The sequence below is a fragment of the Pungitius pungitius genome, chromosome 14 (genome assembly GCF_949316345.1).
Source record: "Pungitius pungitius chromosome 14, fPunPun2.1, whole genome shotgun sequence".
Lineage (NCBI taxonomy): Eukaryota > Metazoa > Chordata > Actinopteri > Perciformes > Gasterosteidae > Pungitius > Pungitius pungitius.
This window is the reverse complement of record NC_084913.1, coordinates 18448537-18463900: the sequence shown is the minus strand read 5'-3', so window position 1 is coordinate 18463900 and position 15364 is coordinate 18448537.

Here is a 15364-nt window from a genome sequence, read left to right as displayed (position 1 = left end):
GTGTAAGCTAAAGCATTATTCATTAGATTCCGTTTTAGCTGTTTCTCCTTCTGCAAAAGCTTTGAAAATGTAACAATAATAGTCAAAACGTAGTTGAGTGAATCAGGTTCGAAAACTAAACCTAATCCTTCATACCATAATGATACTGATGAATAAAGGTCATTTGCTTGATGGAAACAGTGTAAGCTAAAGCATTATTCATACAGTCTGTTTTAGCTGTTTTCTCCTTCTGCAAAAGCTTTGAAAGTAACAATAATAGTCAAAACGTAGTTGAGTGAATCATGTTCTAAAACTACACCTAATCCTTCATACCATAATGATACTGATGAAAAAAGGTAATTTGCTTGATAGAAAACAGTGTAAGCTAAAGCATTCTTCATACAGTCCGTTTTAGCTGTTTCTCCTTCTGCAAAAGCTTTGAAAGTAACAATAATGGTCAAAACGTAGTTGAGTGAATCATGTTCTAAAACTTCACCTAATCCTTCATACCATAATGATACTGGTGAATAAAGGTCATTTGCTTGATGGAAACAGTGTAAGCTAAAGCATTCTTCATACAGTCCGTTTTAGCTGTTTTCTCCTTCTGCAAAAGCTTTGAAAGTAACAATAATAGTCAAAACGTAGTTGAGTGAATCAGGTTCTAAAACTAAACCTAATCCTTCATACCATAATGATACTGATGAATAAAGGTCATTTGCTTGATGGAAACAGTGTAAGCTAAAGCATTCTTCATACAGTCCGTTTTAGCTGTTTTCTCCTTCTGCAAAAGCTTTGAAAGTAACAATAATAGTCAAAATGTAGTTGAGTGAATCAGGTTCTAAAACTAAACCTAATCCTTCATACCATAATGATACTGATGAATAAAGGTCATTTGCTTGATGGAAACAGTGTAAGCTAAAGCATTCTTCATACAGTCCGTTTTAGCGGTTTCTCCTTCTGCAAAAGCTTTGAAAGTAACAATAATGGTCAAAACGTAGTTGAGTCAATCATGTTCTAAAACTACTCCTAATCCTTCATACCATAATGATACTGATGAATAAAGGTCATTTGCTTGATGGAAACAGTGTAAGCTAAAGCATTATTCATTAGATTCCGTTTTAGCTGTTTCTCCTTCTGCAAAAGCTTTGAAAGTAACAATAATGGTCAAAACGTAGTTGAGTGAATCATGTTCTAAAACTACACCTAATCCTTCATACCATAATGATACTGGTGAATAAAGGTCATTTGCTTGATGGAAACAGTGTAAGCTAAAGCATTCTTCATACAGTCCGTTTTAGCTGTTTTCTCCTTCTGCAAAAGCTTTGAAAGTAACAATAATAGTCAAAATTTAGTTGAGTGAATCAGGTTCTAAAACTAAACCTAATCCTTCATACCATAATGATACTGATGAATAAAGGTCATTTGCTTGATGGAAACAGTGTAAGCTAAAGCATTCTTCATACAGTCCGTTTTAGCTGTTTTCTCCTTCTGCAAAAGCTTTGAAAGTAACAATAATAGTCAAAACGTAGTTGAGTGAATCAGGTTCTAAAACTAAACCTAATCCTTCATACCATAATGATACTGATGAATAAAGGTCATTTGCTTGATGGAAACAGTGTAAGCTAAAGCATTCTTCATACAGTCCGTTTTAGCTGTTTTCTCCTTCTGCAAAAGCTTTGAAAGTAACAATAATAGTCAAAACGTAGTTGAGTGAATCAGGTTCTAAAACTAAACCTAATCCTTCATACCATAATGATACTGATGAATAAAGGTCATTTGCTTGATGGAAACAGTGTAAGCTAAAGCATTCTTCATACAGTCCGTTTTAGCTGTTTTCTCCTTCTGCTAAAGCTTTGAAAGTAACAATAATGGTCAAAACGTAGTTGAGTGAATCAGGTTCTAAAACTAAACCTAATCCTTCATACCATAATGATACTGATGAATAAAGGTCATTTGCTTGATGGAAACAGTGTAAGCTAAAGCATTCTTCATACAGTCCGTTTTAGCTGTTTCTCATTCTGCAAAAGCTTTGAAAGTAACAATAATGGTCAAAACGTAGTTGAGTCAATCATGTTCTAAAACTACTCCTAATCCTTCATACCATAATGATACTGATGAATAAAGGTCATTTGCTTGATGGAAACACTGTAAGCTAAAGCATTATTCATTAAATTCCGTTTTAGCTCTTTCTCCTTCTGCTAAAGCTTTGAAAGTAACAATAATGGTCAAAACGTAGTTGAGTGAATCAGGTTCTAAAACTACACCTAATCCTTCATACCATAATGATACTGGTGAATAAAGGTCATTTGCTTGATGGAAACAGTGTAAGCTAAAGCATTATTCATTAGATTCAGTTTTAGCTCTTTCTCCTTCTGCTAAAGCTTTGAAAGTAACAATAATGGTCAAAACGTAGTTGAGTGAATCAGGTTCTAAAACTAAACCTAATCCTTCATACCATAATGATACTGATGAATAAAGGTCATTTGCTTGATGGAAACAGTGTAAGCTAAAGCATTATTCATTAGATTCCGTTTTAGCTGTTTCTCCTATTGCAAAAGCTTTAAAAGTAACACAAATGGTCAAAACGTAGTTGAGTGAATCAGGTTCTAAAACTAAACCTAATCCTTCATACCATAATGATACTGATGAATAAAGGTCATTTGCTTGATGGAAACAGTGTAAGCTAAAGCATTCTTCATACAGTCCGTTTTAGCTGTTTTCTCCTTCTGCAAAAGCTTTGAAAGTAACAATAATGGTCAAAACGTAGTTGAGTGAATCAGGTTCTAAAACTAAACCTAATCCTTCATACCATAATGACAATGATGAAAAAAGGTCATTTGCTTGATAGAAACAGTGTAAGCTAAAGCATTCTTCATACAGTCCGTTTTAGCTGTTTTCTCCTTCTGCAAAAGCTTTGAAAGTAACAATAATGGTCAAAACGTAGTTGAGTGAATCAGGTTCTAAAACTAAACCTAATCCTTCATACCATAATGATACTGATGAATAAAGGTCATTTGCTTGATGGAAACAGTGTAAGCTAAAGCATTCTTCATACAGTCCGTTTTAGCTGTTTTCTCCTTCTGCAAAAGCTTTGAAAGTAACAATAATGGTCAAAACGTAGTTGAGTGAATCAGGTTCTAAAACTAAACCTAATCCTTCATACCATAATGACAATGATGAAAAAAGGTAATTTGCTTGATAGAAACAGTGTAAGCTAAAGCATTCTTCATACAGTCCGTTTTAGCTGTTTCTCCTTCTGCAAAAGCTTTGAAAGTAACAATAATGGTCAAAACGTAGTTGAGTGAATCAGGTTCTAAAACTAAACCTAATCCTTCATACCATAATGATACTGATGAATAAAGGTCATTTGCTTGATGGAAACAGTGTAAGCTAAAGCATTCTTCATACAGTCCGTTTTAGCTGTTTTCTCCTTCTGCAAAAGCTTTAAAAGTAACAATAATGGTCAAAACGTAGTTGAGTGAATCAGGTTCTAAAACTAAACCTAATCCTTCATACCATAATGATACTGATGAATAAAGGTCATTTGCTTGATGGAAACAGTGTAAGCTAAAGCATTATTCATTAGATTCCGTTTTAGCTGTTTTCTCCTTCTGCTAAAGCTTTGAAAGTAACAATAATGGTCAAAACGTAGTTGAGTGAATCAGGTTCTAAAACTAAACCTAATCCTTCATACCATAATGATACTGATGAATAAAGGTCATTTGCTTGATGGAAACAGTGTAAGCTAAAGCATTCTTCATACAGTCCGTTTTAGCTGTTTCTCCTTCTGCAAAAGCTTTGAAAGTAACAATAATGGTCAAAACGTAGTTGAGTCAATCATGTTCTAAAACTACTCCTAATCCTTCATACCATAATGATACTAATGAATAAAGGTCATTTGCTTGATGGAAACACTGTAAGCTAAAGCATTATTCATTAAATTCCGTTTTAGCTCTTTCTCCTTCTGCTAAAGCTTTGAAAGTAACAATAATGGTCAAAACGTAGTTGAGTGAATCAGGTTCTAAAACTACACCTAATCCTTCATACCATAATGATACTGGTGAATAAAGGTCATTTGCTTGATGGAAACAGTGTAAGCTAAAGCATTCTTCATACAGTCCGTTTTAGCTGTTTCTCCTTCTGCAAAAGCTTTGAAAGTAACAATAATGGTCAAAACGTAGTTGAGTCAATCATGTTCTAAAACTAAACCTAATCCTTCATACCATAATGATACTGGTGAATAAAGGTCATTTGCTTGATGGAAACAGTGTAAGCTAAAGCATTATTCATTAGATTCCGTTTTAGCTGTTTCTCCTTCTGCAAAAGCTTTAAAAGTAACACAAATGGTCAAAACGTAGTTAAGTGAATCAGGTTCTAAAACTAAACCTAATCCTTCATACCATAATGATACTGGTGAATAAAGGTCATTTGCTTGATGGAAACAGTGTAAGCTAAAGCATTATTTATTAGATTCCGTTTTAGCTGTTTCTCATTCTGCAAAAGCTTTGAAAGTAACAATAATGGTCAAAACGTAGTTGAGTCAATCATGTTCTAAAACTACTCCTAATCCTTCATACCATAATGATACTGGTGAATAAAGGTCATTTGCTTGATGGAAACAGTGTAAGCTAAAGCATTATTTATTAGATTCCGTTTTAGCTGTTTCTCATTCTGCAAAAGCTTTGAAAGTAACAATAATGGTCAAAACGTAGTTGAGTCAATCATGTTCTAAAACTACTCCTAATCCTTCATACCATAATGATACTGATGAATAAAGGTCATTTGCTTGATGGAAACAGTGTAAGCTAAAGCATTATTCATTAGATTCCGTTTTAGCTGTTTCTCCTTCTGCAAAAGCTTTGAAAGTAACAATAATAGTCAAAACGTAGTTGAGTGAATCATGTTCTAAAACTACACCTAATCCTTCATACCATAATGATACTGGTGAATAAAGGTCATTTGCTTGATGGAAACAGTGTAAGCTAAAGCATTATTCATTAGATTCAGTTTTAGCTCTTTCTCCTTCTGCTAAAGCTTTGAAAGTAACAATAATGGTCAAAACGTAGTTGAGTGAATCAGGTTCTAAAACTAAACCTAATCCTTCATACCATAATGATACTGATGAATAAAGGTCAATGGCTTGATGGAAACAGTGTAAGCTAAAGCATTATTCATTAGATTCCGTTTTAGCTGTTTCTCCTTCTGCAAAAGCTTTAAAAGTAACACAAATGGTCAAAACGTGGTTGAGTGAATCAGGTTCTAAAACTAAACCTAATCCTTCATACCATAATGATACTGATGAATAAAGGTCATTTGCTTGATGGAAACAGTGTAAGCTAAAGCATTCTTCATACAGTCCGTTTTAGCTGTTCTCTCCTTCTGCAAAAGCTTTGAAAGTAACAATACTGGTCAAAACGTAGTTGAGTGAATCAGGTTCTAAAACTAAACCTAATCCTTCATACCATAATGATACTGATGAATAAAGGTCATTTGCTTGATGGAAACAGTGTAAGCTAAAGCATTATTCATACAGTCCGTTTTAGCTGTTTTCTCCTTCTGCAAAAGCTTTGAAAGTAACACTAATGGTCAAAACGTAGTTGAGTGAATCAGGTTCTAAAACTAAACCTAATCCTTCATACCATAATGACAATGATGAAAAAAGGTAATTTGCTTGATAGAAACAGTGTAAGCTAAAGCATTCTTCATACAGTCCGTTTTAGCTGTTTCTCCTTCTGCAAAAGCTTTGAAAGTAACAATAATGGTCAAAACGTAGTTGAGTGAATCAGGTTCTAAAACTAAACCTAATCCTTCATACCATAATGATACTGATGAATAAAGGTCATTTGCTTGATGGAAACAGTGTAAGCTAAAGCATTCTTCATACAGTCCGTTTTAGCTGTTTTCTCCTTCTGCAAAAGCTTTAAAAGTAACAATAATGGTCAAAACGTAGTTGAGTGAATCAGGTTCTAAAACTAAACCTAATCCTTCATACCATAATGATACTGATGAATAAAGGTCATTTGCTTGATGGAAACAGTGTAAGCTAAAGCATTATTCATTAGATTCCGTTTTAGCTGTTTCTCCTTCTGCAAAAGCTTTGAAAGTAACAATAATGGTCAAAACGTAGTTGAGTGAATCATGTTCTAAAACTACACCTAATCCTTCATACCATAATGATACTGGTGAATAAAGGTCATTTGCTTGATGGAAACAGTGTAAGCTAAAGCATTCTTCATACAGTCCGTTTTAGCTGTTTTCTCCTTCTGCAAAAGCTTTGAAAGTAACAATAATAGTCAAAACGTAGTTGAGTGAATCAGGTTCTAAAACTAAACCTAATCCTTCATACCATAATGATACTGATGAATAAAGGTCATTTGCTTGATGGAAACAGTGTAAGCTAAAGCATTATTCATTAGATTCCGTTTTAGCTGTTTCTCCTTCTGCAAAAGCTTTGAAAGTAACAATAATAGTCAAAACGTAGTTGAGTGAATCAGGTTCTAAAACTAAACCTAATCCTTCATACCATAATGATACTGATGAATAAAGGTCATTTGCTTGATGGAAACAGTGTAAGCTAAAGCATTCTTCATACAGTCCGTTTTAGCTGTTTTCTCCTTCTGCAAAAGCTTTAAAAGTAACAATAATGGTCAAAACGTAGTTGAGTGAATCAGGTTCTAAAACTAAACCTAATCCTTCATACCATAATGATACTGATGAATAAAGGTCATTTGCTTGATGGAAACAGTGTAAGCTAAAGCATTATTCATTAGATTCCGTTTTAGCTGTTTCTCCTTCTGCAAAAGCTTTGAAAGTAACAATAATGGTCAAAACGTAGTTGAGTGAATCATGTTCTAAAACTACACCTAATCCTTCATACCATAATGATACTGGTGAATAAAGGTCATTTGCTTGATGGAAACAGTGTAAGCTAAAGCATTCTTCATACAGTCCGTTTTAGCTGTTTTCTCCTTCTGCAAAAGCTTTGAAAGTAACAATAATAGTCAAAACGTAGTTGAGTGAATCAGGTTCTAAAACTAAACCTAATCCTTCATACCATAATGATACTGATGAATAAAGGTCATTTGCTTGATGGAAACAGTGTAAGCTAAAGCATTATTCATTAGATTCCGTTTTAGCTGTTTCTCCTTCTGCAAAAGCTTTGAAAGTAACAATAATAGTCAAAACGTAGTTGAGTGAATCATGTTCTAAAACTACACCTAATCCTTCATACCATAATGATACTGGTGAATAAAGGTCATTTGCTTGATGGAAACAGTGTAAGCTAAAGCATTATTCATTAGATTCAGTTTTAGCTCTTTCTCCTTCTGCTAAAGCTTTGAAAGTAACAATAATGGTCAAAACGTAGTTGAGTGAATCAGGTTCTAAAACTAAACCTAATCCTTCATACCATAATGATACTGATGAATAAAGGTCATTTGCTTGATGGAAACAGTGTAAGCTAAAGCATTATTCATTAGATTCCGTTTTAGCTGTTTCTCCTATTGCAAAAGCTTTAAAAGTAACACAAATGGTCAAAACGTAGTTGAGTGAATCAGGTTCTAAAACTAAACCTAATCCTTCATACCATAATGATACTGATGAATAAAGGTCATTTGCTTGATGGAAACAGTGTAAGCTAAAGCATTCTTCATACAGTCCGTTTTAGCTGTTTTCTCCTTCTGCAAAAGCTTTGAAAGTAACAATAATGGTCAAAACGTAGTTGAGTGAATCAGGTTCTAAAACTAAACCTAATCCTTCATACCATAATGATACTGATGAATAAAGGTCATTTGCTTGATGGAAACAGTGTAAGCTAAAGCATTCTTCATACAGTCCGTTTTAGCTGTTTTCTCCTTCTGCAAAAGCTTTGAAAGTAACAATAATGGTCAAAACGTAGTTTAGTGAATCAGGTTCTAAAACTAAACCTAATCCTTCATACCATAATGATACTGATGAATAAAGGTAATTTGCTTGATGGAAACAGTGTAAGCTAAAGCATTCTTCATACAGTCCGTTTTAGCTGTTTTCTCCTTCTGCAAAAGCTTTGAAAGTAACAATAATGGTCAAAACGTAGTTGAGTGAATCAGGTTCTAAAACTAAACCTAATCCTTCATACCATAATGACAATGATGAAAAAAGGTCATTTGCTTGATAGAAACAGTGTAAGCTAAAGCATTCTTCATACAGTCCGTTTTAGCTGTTTTCTCCTTCTGCAAAAGCTTTGAAAGTAACAATAATGGTCAAAACGTAGTTGAGTGAATCAGGTTCTAAAACTAAACCTAATCGTTCATACTATAATGATACTGATGAATAAAGGTCATTTGCTTGATGGAAACAGTGTAAGCTAAAGCATTATTCATTAGATTCCGTTTTAGCTGTTTCTCCTTCTGCAAAAGCTTTGAAAGTAACAATAATGGTCAAAACGTAGTTGAGTCAATCATGTTCTAAAACTACTCCTAATCCTTCATACCATAATGATACTGATGAATAAAGGTCATTTGCTTGATGGAAACAGTGTAAGCTAAAGCATTATTCATTAGATTCCGTTTTAGCTGTTTCTCCTTCTGCAAAAGCTTTGAAAGTAACAATAATAGTCAAAACGTAGTTGAGTGAATCATGTTCTAAAACTACACCTAATCCTTCATACCATAATGATACTGGTGAATAAAGGTCATTTGCTTGATGGAAACAGTGTAAGCTAAAGCATTATTCATTAGATTCCGTTTTAGCTGTTTCTCCTTCTGCAAAAGCTTTAAAAGTAACACAAATGGTCAAAACGTAGTTGAGTGAATCAGGTTCTAAAACTAAACCTAATCCTTCATACCATAATGATACTGATGAATAAAGGTCATTTGCTTGATGGAAACAGTGTAAGCTAAAGCATTCTTCATACAGTCCGTTTTAGCTGTTTTCTCCTTCTGCAAAAGCTTTGAAAGTAACAATAATGGTCAAAACGTAGTTGAGTGAATCAGGTTCTAAAACTAAACCTAATCCTTCATACCATAATGATACTGATGAATAAAGGTAATTTGCTTGATGGAAACAGTGTAAGCTAAAGCATTCTTCATTACAGTCCGTTTTAGCTGTTTTCTCCTTCTGCAAAAGCTTTGAAAGTAACAATAATGGTCAAAACGTAGTTGAGTGAATCATGTTCTAAAACTACACCTAATCCTTCATACCATAATGATACTGGTGAATAAAGGTCATTTGCTTGATGGAAACAGTGTAAGCTAAAGCATTCTTCATACAGTCCGTTTTAGCTGTTTTCTCCTTCTGCAAAAGCTTTGAAAGTAACAATAATGGTCAAAACGTAGTTGAGTGAATCATGTTCTAAAACTACACCTAATCCTTCATACCATAATGATACTGGTGAATAAAGGTCATTTGCTTGATGGAAACAGTGTAAGCTAAAGCATTCTTCATACAGTCCGTTTTAGCTGTTTTCTCCTTCTGCAAAAGCTTTGAAAGTAACAATAATAGTCAAAACGTAGTTGAGTGAATCAGGTTCTAAAACTAAACCTAATCCTTCATACCATAATGATACTGATGAATAAAGGTCATTTGCTTGATGGAAACAGTGTAAGCTAAAGCATTCTTCATACAGTCCGTTTTAGCTGTTTTCTCCTTCTGCTAAAGCTTTGAAAGTAACAATAATGGTCAAAACGTAGTTGAGTGAATCAGGTTCTAAAACTAAACCTAATCCTTCATACCATAATGATACTGATGAATAAAGGTCATTTGCTTAATGGAAACAGTGTAAGCTAAAGCATTCTTCATACAGTCCGTTTTAGCTGTTTTCTCCTTCTGCAAAAGCTTTGAAAGTAACAATAATAGTCAAAACGTAGTTGAGTGAATCAGGTTCTAAAACTAAACCTAATCCTTCATACCATAATGATACTGATGAATAAAGGTCATTTGCTTGATGGAAACAGTGTAAGCTAAAGCATTATTCATTAGATTCCGTTTTAGCTGTTTCTCCTTCTGCAAAAGCTTTGAAAGTAACAATAATAGTCAAAACGTAGTTGAGTGAATCATGTTCTAAAACTACACCTAATCCTTCATACCATAATGATACTGGTGAATAAAGGTCATTTGCTTGATGGAAACAGTGTAAGCTAAAGCATTCTTCATACAGTCCGTTTTAGCTGTTTCTCCTTCTGCAAAAGCTTTGAAAGTAACAATAATGGTCAAAACGTAGTTGAGTGAATCAGGTTCTAAAACTAAACCTAATCCTTCATACCATAATGATACTGATGAATAAAGGTCATTTGCTTGATGGAAACAGTGTAAGCTAAAGCATTCTTCATACAGTCCGTTTTAGCTGTTTTCTCCTTCTGCAAAAGCTTTAAAAGTAACAATAATGGTCAAAACGTAGTTGAGTGAATCAGGTTCTAAAACTAAACCTAATCCTTCATACCATAATGATACTGATGAATAAAGGTCATTTGCTTGATGGAAACAGTGTAAGCTAAAGCATTATTCATTAGATTCCGTTTTAGCTGTTTCTCCTTCTGCAAAAGCTTTGAAAGTAACAATAATGGTCAAAACGTAGTTGAGTGAATCATGTTCTAAAACTACACCTAATCCTTCATACCATAATGATACTGGTGAATAAAGGTCATTTGCTTGATGGAAACAGTGTAAGCTAAAGCATTCTTCATACAGTCCGTTTTAGCTGTTTTCTCCTTCTGCAAAAGCTTTGAAAGTAACAATAATAGTCAAAACGTAGTTGAGTGAATCAGGTTCTAAAACTAAACCTAATCCTTCATACCATAATGATACTGATGAATAAAGGTCATTTGCTTGATGGAAACAGTGTAAGCTAAAGCATTATTCATTAGATTCCGTTTTAGCTGTTTCTCCTTCTGCAAAAGCTTTGAAAGTAACAATAATAGTCAAAACGTAGTTGAGTGAATCATGTTCTAAAACTACACCTAATCCTTCATACCATAATGATACTGGTGAATAAAGGTCATTTGCTTGATGGAAACAGTGTAAGCTAAAGCATTATTCATACAGTCCGTTTTAGCTGTTTTCTCCTTCTGCAAAAGCTTTGAAAGTAACACTAATGGTCAAAACGTAGTTGAGTGAATCAGGTTCTAAAACTAAACCTAATCCTTCATACCATAATGACAATGATGAAAAAAGGTAATTTGCTTGATAGAAACAGTGTAAGCTAAAGCATTCTTCATACAGTCCGTTTTAGCTGTTTCTCCTTCTGCAAAAGCTTTGAAAGTAACAATAATGGTCAAAACGTAGTTGAGTGAATCAGGTTCTAAAACTAAACCTAATCCTTCATACCATAATGATACTGATGAATAAAGGTCATTTGCTTGATGGAAACAGTGTAAGCTAAAGCATTCTTCATACAGTCCGTTTTAGCTGTTTTCTCCTTCTGCAAAAGCTTTAAAAGTAACAATAATGGTCAAAACGTAGTTGAGTGAATCAGGTTCTAAAACTAAACCTAATCCTTCATACCATAATGATACTGATGAATAAAGGTCATTTGCTTGATGGAAACAGTGTAAGCTAAAGCATTATTCATTAGATTCCGTTTTAGCTGTTTCTCCTTCTGCAAAAGCTTTGAAAGTAACAATAATGGTCAAAACGTAGTTGAGTGAATCATGTTCTAAAACTACACCTAATCCTTCATACCATAATGATACTGGTGAATAAAGGTCATTTGCTTGATGGAAACAGTGTAAGCTAAAGCATTCTTCATACAGTCCGTTTTAGCTGTTTTCTCCTTCTGCAAAAGCTTTGAAAGTAACAATAATAGTCAAAACGTAGTTGAGTGAATCAGGTTCTAAAACTAAACCTAATCCTTCATACCATAATGATACTGATGAATAAAGGTCATTTGCTTGATGGAAACAGTGTAAGCTAAAGCATTATTCATTAGATTCCGTTTTAGCTGTTTCTCCTTCTGCAAAAGCTTTGAAAGTAACAATAATAGTCAAAACGTAGTTGAGTGAATCATGTTCTAAAACTACACCTAATCCTTCATACCATAATGATACTGGTGAATAAAGGTCATTTGCTTGATGGAAACAGTGTAAGCTAAAGCATTATTCATTAGATTCAGTTTTAGCTCTTTCTCCTTCTGCTAAAGCTTTGAAAGTAACAATAATGGTCAAAACGTAGTTGAGTGAATCAGGTTCTAAAACTAAACCTAATCCTTCATACCATAATGATACTGATGAATAAAGGTCATTTGCTTGATGGAAACAGTGTAAGCTAAAGCATTATTCATTAGATTCCGTTTTAGCTGTTTCTCCTATTGCAAAAGCTTTAAAAGTAACACAAATGGTCAAAACGTAGTTGAGTGAATCAGGTTCTAAAACTAAACCTAATCCTTCATACCATAATGATACTGATGAATAAAGGTCATTTGCTTGATGGAAACAGTGTAAGCTAAAGCATTCTTCATACAGTCCGTTTTAGCTGTTTTCTCCTTCTGCAAAAGCTTTGAAAGTAACAATAATGGTCAAAACGTAGTTGAGTGAATCAGGTTCTAAAACTAAACCTAATCCTTCATACCATAATGACAATGATGAAAAAAGGTCATTTGCTTGATAGAAACAGTGTAAGCTAAAGCATTCTTCATACAGTCCGTTTTAGCTGTTTTCTCCTTCTGCAAAAGCTTTGAAAGTAACAATAATGGTCAAAACGTAGTTGAGTGAATCAGGTTCTAAAACTAAACCTAATCGTTCATACTATAATGATACTGATGAATAAAGGTCATTTGCTTGATGGAAACAGTGTAAGCTAAAGCATTATTCATTAGATTCCGTTTTAGCTGTTTCTCCTTCTGCAAAAGCTTTGAAAGTAACAATAATGGTCAAAACGTAGTTGAGTCAATCATGTTCTAAAACTACTCCTAATCCTTCATACCATAATGATACTGATGAATAAAGGTCATTTGCTTGATGGAAACAGTGTAAGCTAAAGCATTATTCATTAGATTCCGTTTTAGCTGTTTCTCCTTCTGCAAAAGCTTTGAAAGTAACAATAATAGTCAAAACGTAGTTGAGTGAATCATGTTCTAAAACTACACCTAATCCTTCATACCATAATGATACTGGTGAATAAAGGTCATTTGCTTGATGGAAACAGTGTAAGCTAAAGCATTATTCATTAGATTCCGTTTTAGCTGTTTCTCCTTCTGCAAAAGCTTTAAAAGTAACACAAATGGTCAAAACGTAGTTGAGTGAATCAGGTTCTAAAACTAAACCTAATCCTTCATACCATAATGATACTGATGAATAAAGGTCATTTGCTTGATGGAAACAGTGTAAGCTAAAGCATTCTTCATACAGTCCGTTTTAGCTGTTTTCTCCTTCTGCAAAAGCTTTGAAAGTAACAATAATGGTCAAAACGTAGTTGAGTGAATCAGGTTCTAAAACTAAACCTAATCCTTCATACCATAATGATACTGATGAATAAAGGTAATTTGCTTGATGGAAACAGTGTAAGCTAAAGCATTCTTCATTACAGTCCGTTTTAGCTGTTTTCTCCTTCTGCAAAAGCTTTGAAAGTAACAATAATGGTCAAAACGTAGTTGAGTGAATCATGTTCTAAAACTACACCTAATCCTTCATACCATAATGATACTGGTGAATAAAGGTCATTTGCTTGATGGAAACAGTGTAAGCTAAAGCATTCTTCATACAGTCCGTTTTAGCTGTTTTCTCCTTCTGCAAAAGCTTTGAAAGTAACAATAATGGTCAAAACGTAGTTGAGTGAATCATGTTCTAAAACTACACCTAATCCTTCATACCATAATGATACTGGTGAATAAAGGTCATTTGCTTGATGGAAACAGTGTAAGCTAAAGCATTCTTCATACAGTCCGTTTTAGCTGTTTTCTCCTTCTGCAAAAGCTTTGAAAGTAACAATAATAGTCAAAACGTAGTTGAGTGAATCAGGTTCTAAAACTAAACCTAATCCTTCATACCATAATGATACTGATGAATAAAGGTCATTTGCTTGATGGAAACAGTGTAAGCTAAAGCATTCTTCATACAGTCCGTTTTAGCTGTTTTCTCCTTCTGCTAAAGCTTTGAAAGTAACAATAATGGTCAAAACGTAGTTGAGTGAATCAGGTTCTAAAACTAAACCTAATCCTTCATACCATAATGATACTGATGAATAAAGGTCATTTGCTTGATGGAAACAGTGTAAGCTAAAGCATTCTTCATACAGTCCGTTTTAGCTGTTTTCTCCTTCTGCAAAAGCTTTGAAAGTAACAATAATGGTCAAAACGTAGTTGAGTGAATCAGGTTCTAAAACTAAACCTAATCCTTCATACCATAATGACAATGATGAAAAAAGGTCATTTGCTTGATAGAAACAGTGTAAGCTAAAGCATTCTTCATACAGTCCGTTTTAGCTGTTTTCTCCTTCTGCAAAAGCTTTGAAAGTAACAATAATGGTCAAAACGTAGTTGAGTGAATCAGGTTCTAAAACTAAACCTAATCGTTCATACTATAATGATACTGATGAATAAAGGTCATTTGCTTGATGGAAACAGTGTAAGCTAAAGCATTATTCATTAGATTCCGTTTTAGCTGTTTCTCCTTCTGCAAAAGCTTTGAAAGTAACAATAATGGTCAAAACGTAGTTGAGTCAATCATGTTCTAAAACTACTCCTAATCCTTCATACCATAATGATACTGATGAATAAAGGTCATTTGCTTGATGGAAACAGTGTAAGCTAAAGCATTATTCATTAGATTCCGTTTTAGCTGTTTCTCCTTCTGCAAAAGCTTTGAAAGTAACAATAATAGTCAAAACGTAGTTGAGTGAATCATGTTCTAAAACTACACCTAATCCTTCATACCATAATGATACTGGTGAATAAAGGTCATTTGCTTGATGGAAACAGTGTAAGCTAAAGCATTATTCATTAGATTCCGTTTTAGCTGTTTCTCCTTCTGCAAAAGCTTTAAAAGTAACACAAATGGTCAAAACGTAGTTGAGTGAATCAGGTTCTAAAACTAAACCTAATCCTTCATACCATAATGATACTGATGAATAAAGGTCATTTGCTTGATGGAAACAGTGTAAGCTAAAGCATTCTTCATACAGTCCGTTTTAGCTGTTTTCTCCTTCTGCAAAAGCTTTGAAAGTAACAATAATGGTCAAAACGTAGTTGAGTGAATCAGGTTCTAAAACTAAACCTAATCCTTCATACCATAATGATACTGATGAATAAAGGTAATTTGCTTGATGGAAACAGTGTAAGCTAAAGCATTCTTCATTACAGTCCGTTTTAGCTGTTTTCTCCTTCTGCAAAAGCTTTGAAAGTAACAATAATGGTCAAAACGTAGTTGAGTGAATCATGTTCTAAAACTACACCTAATCCTTCATACCATAATGATAC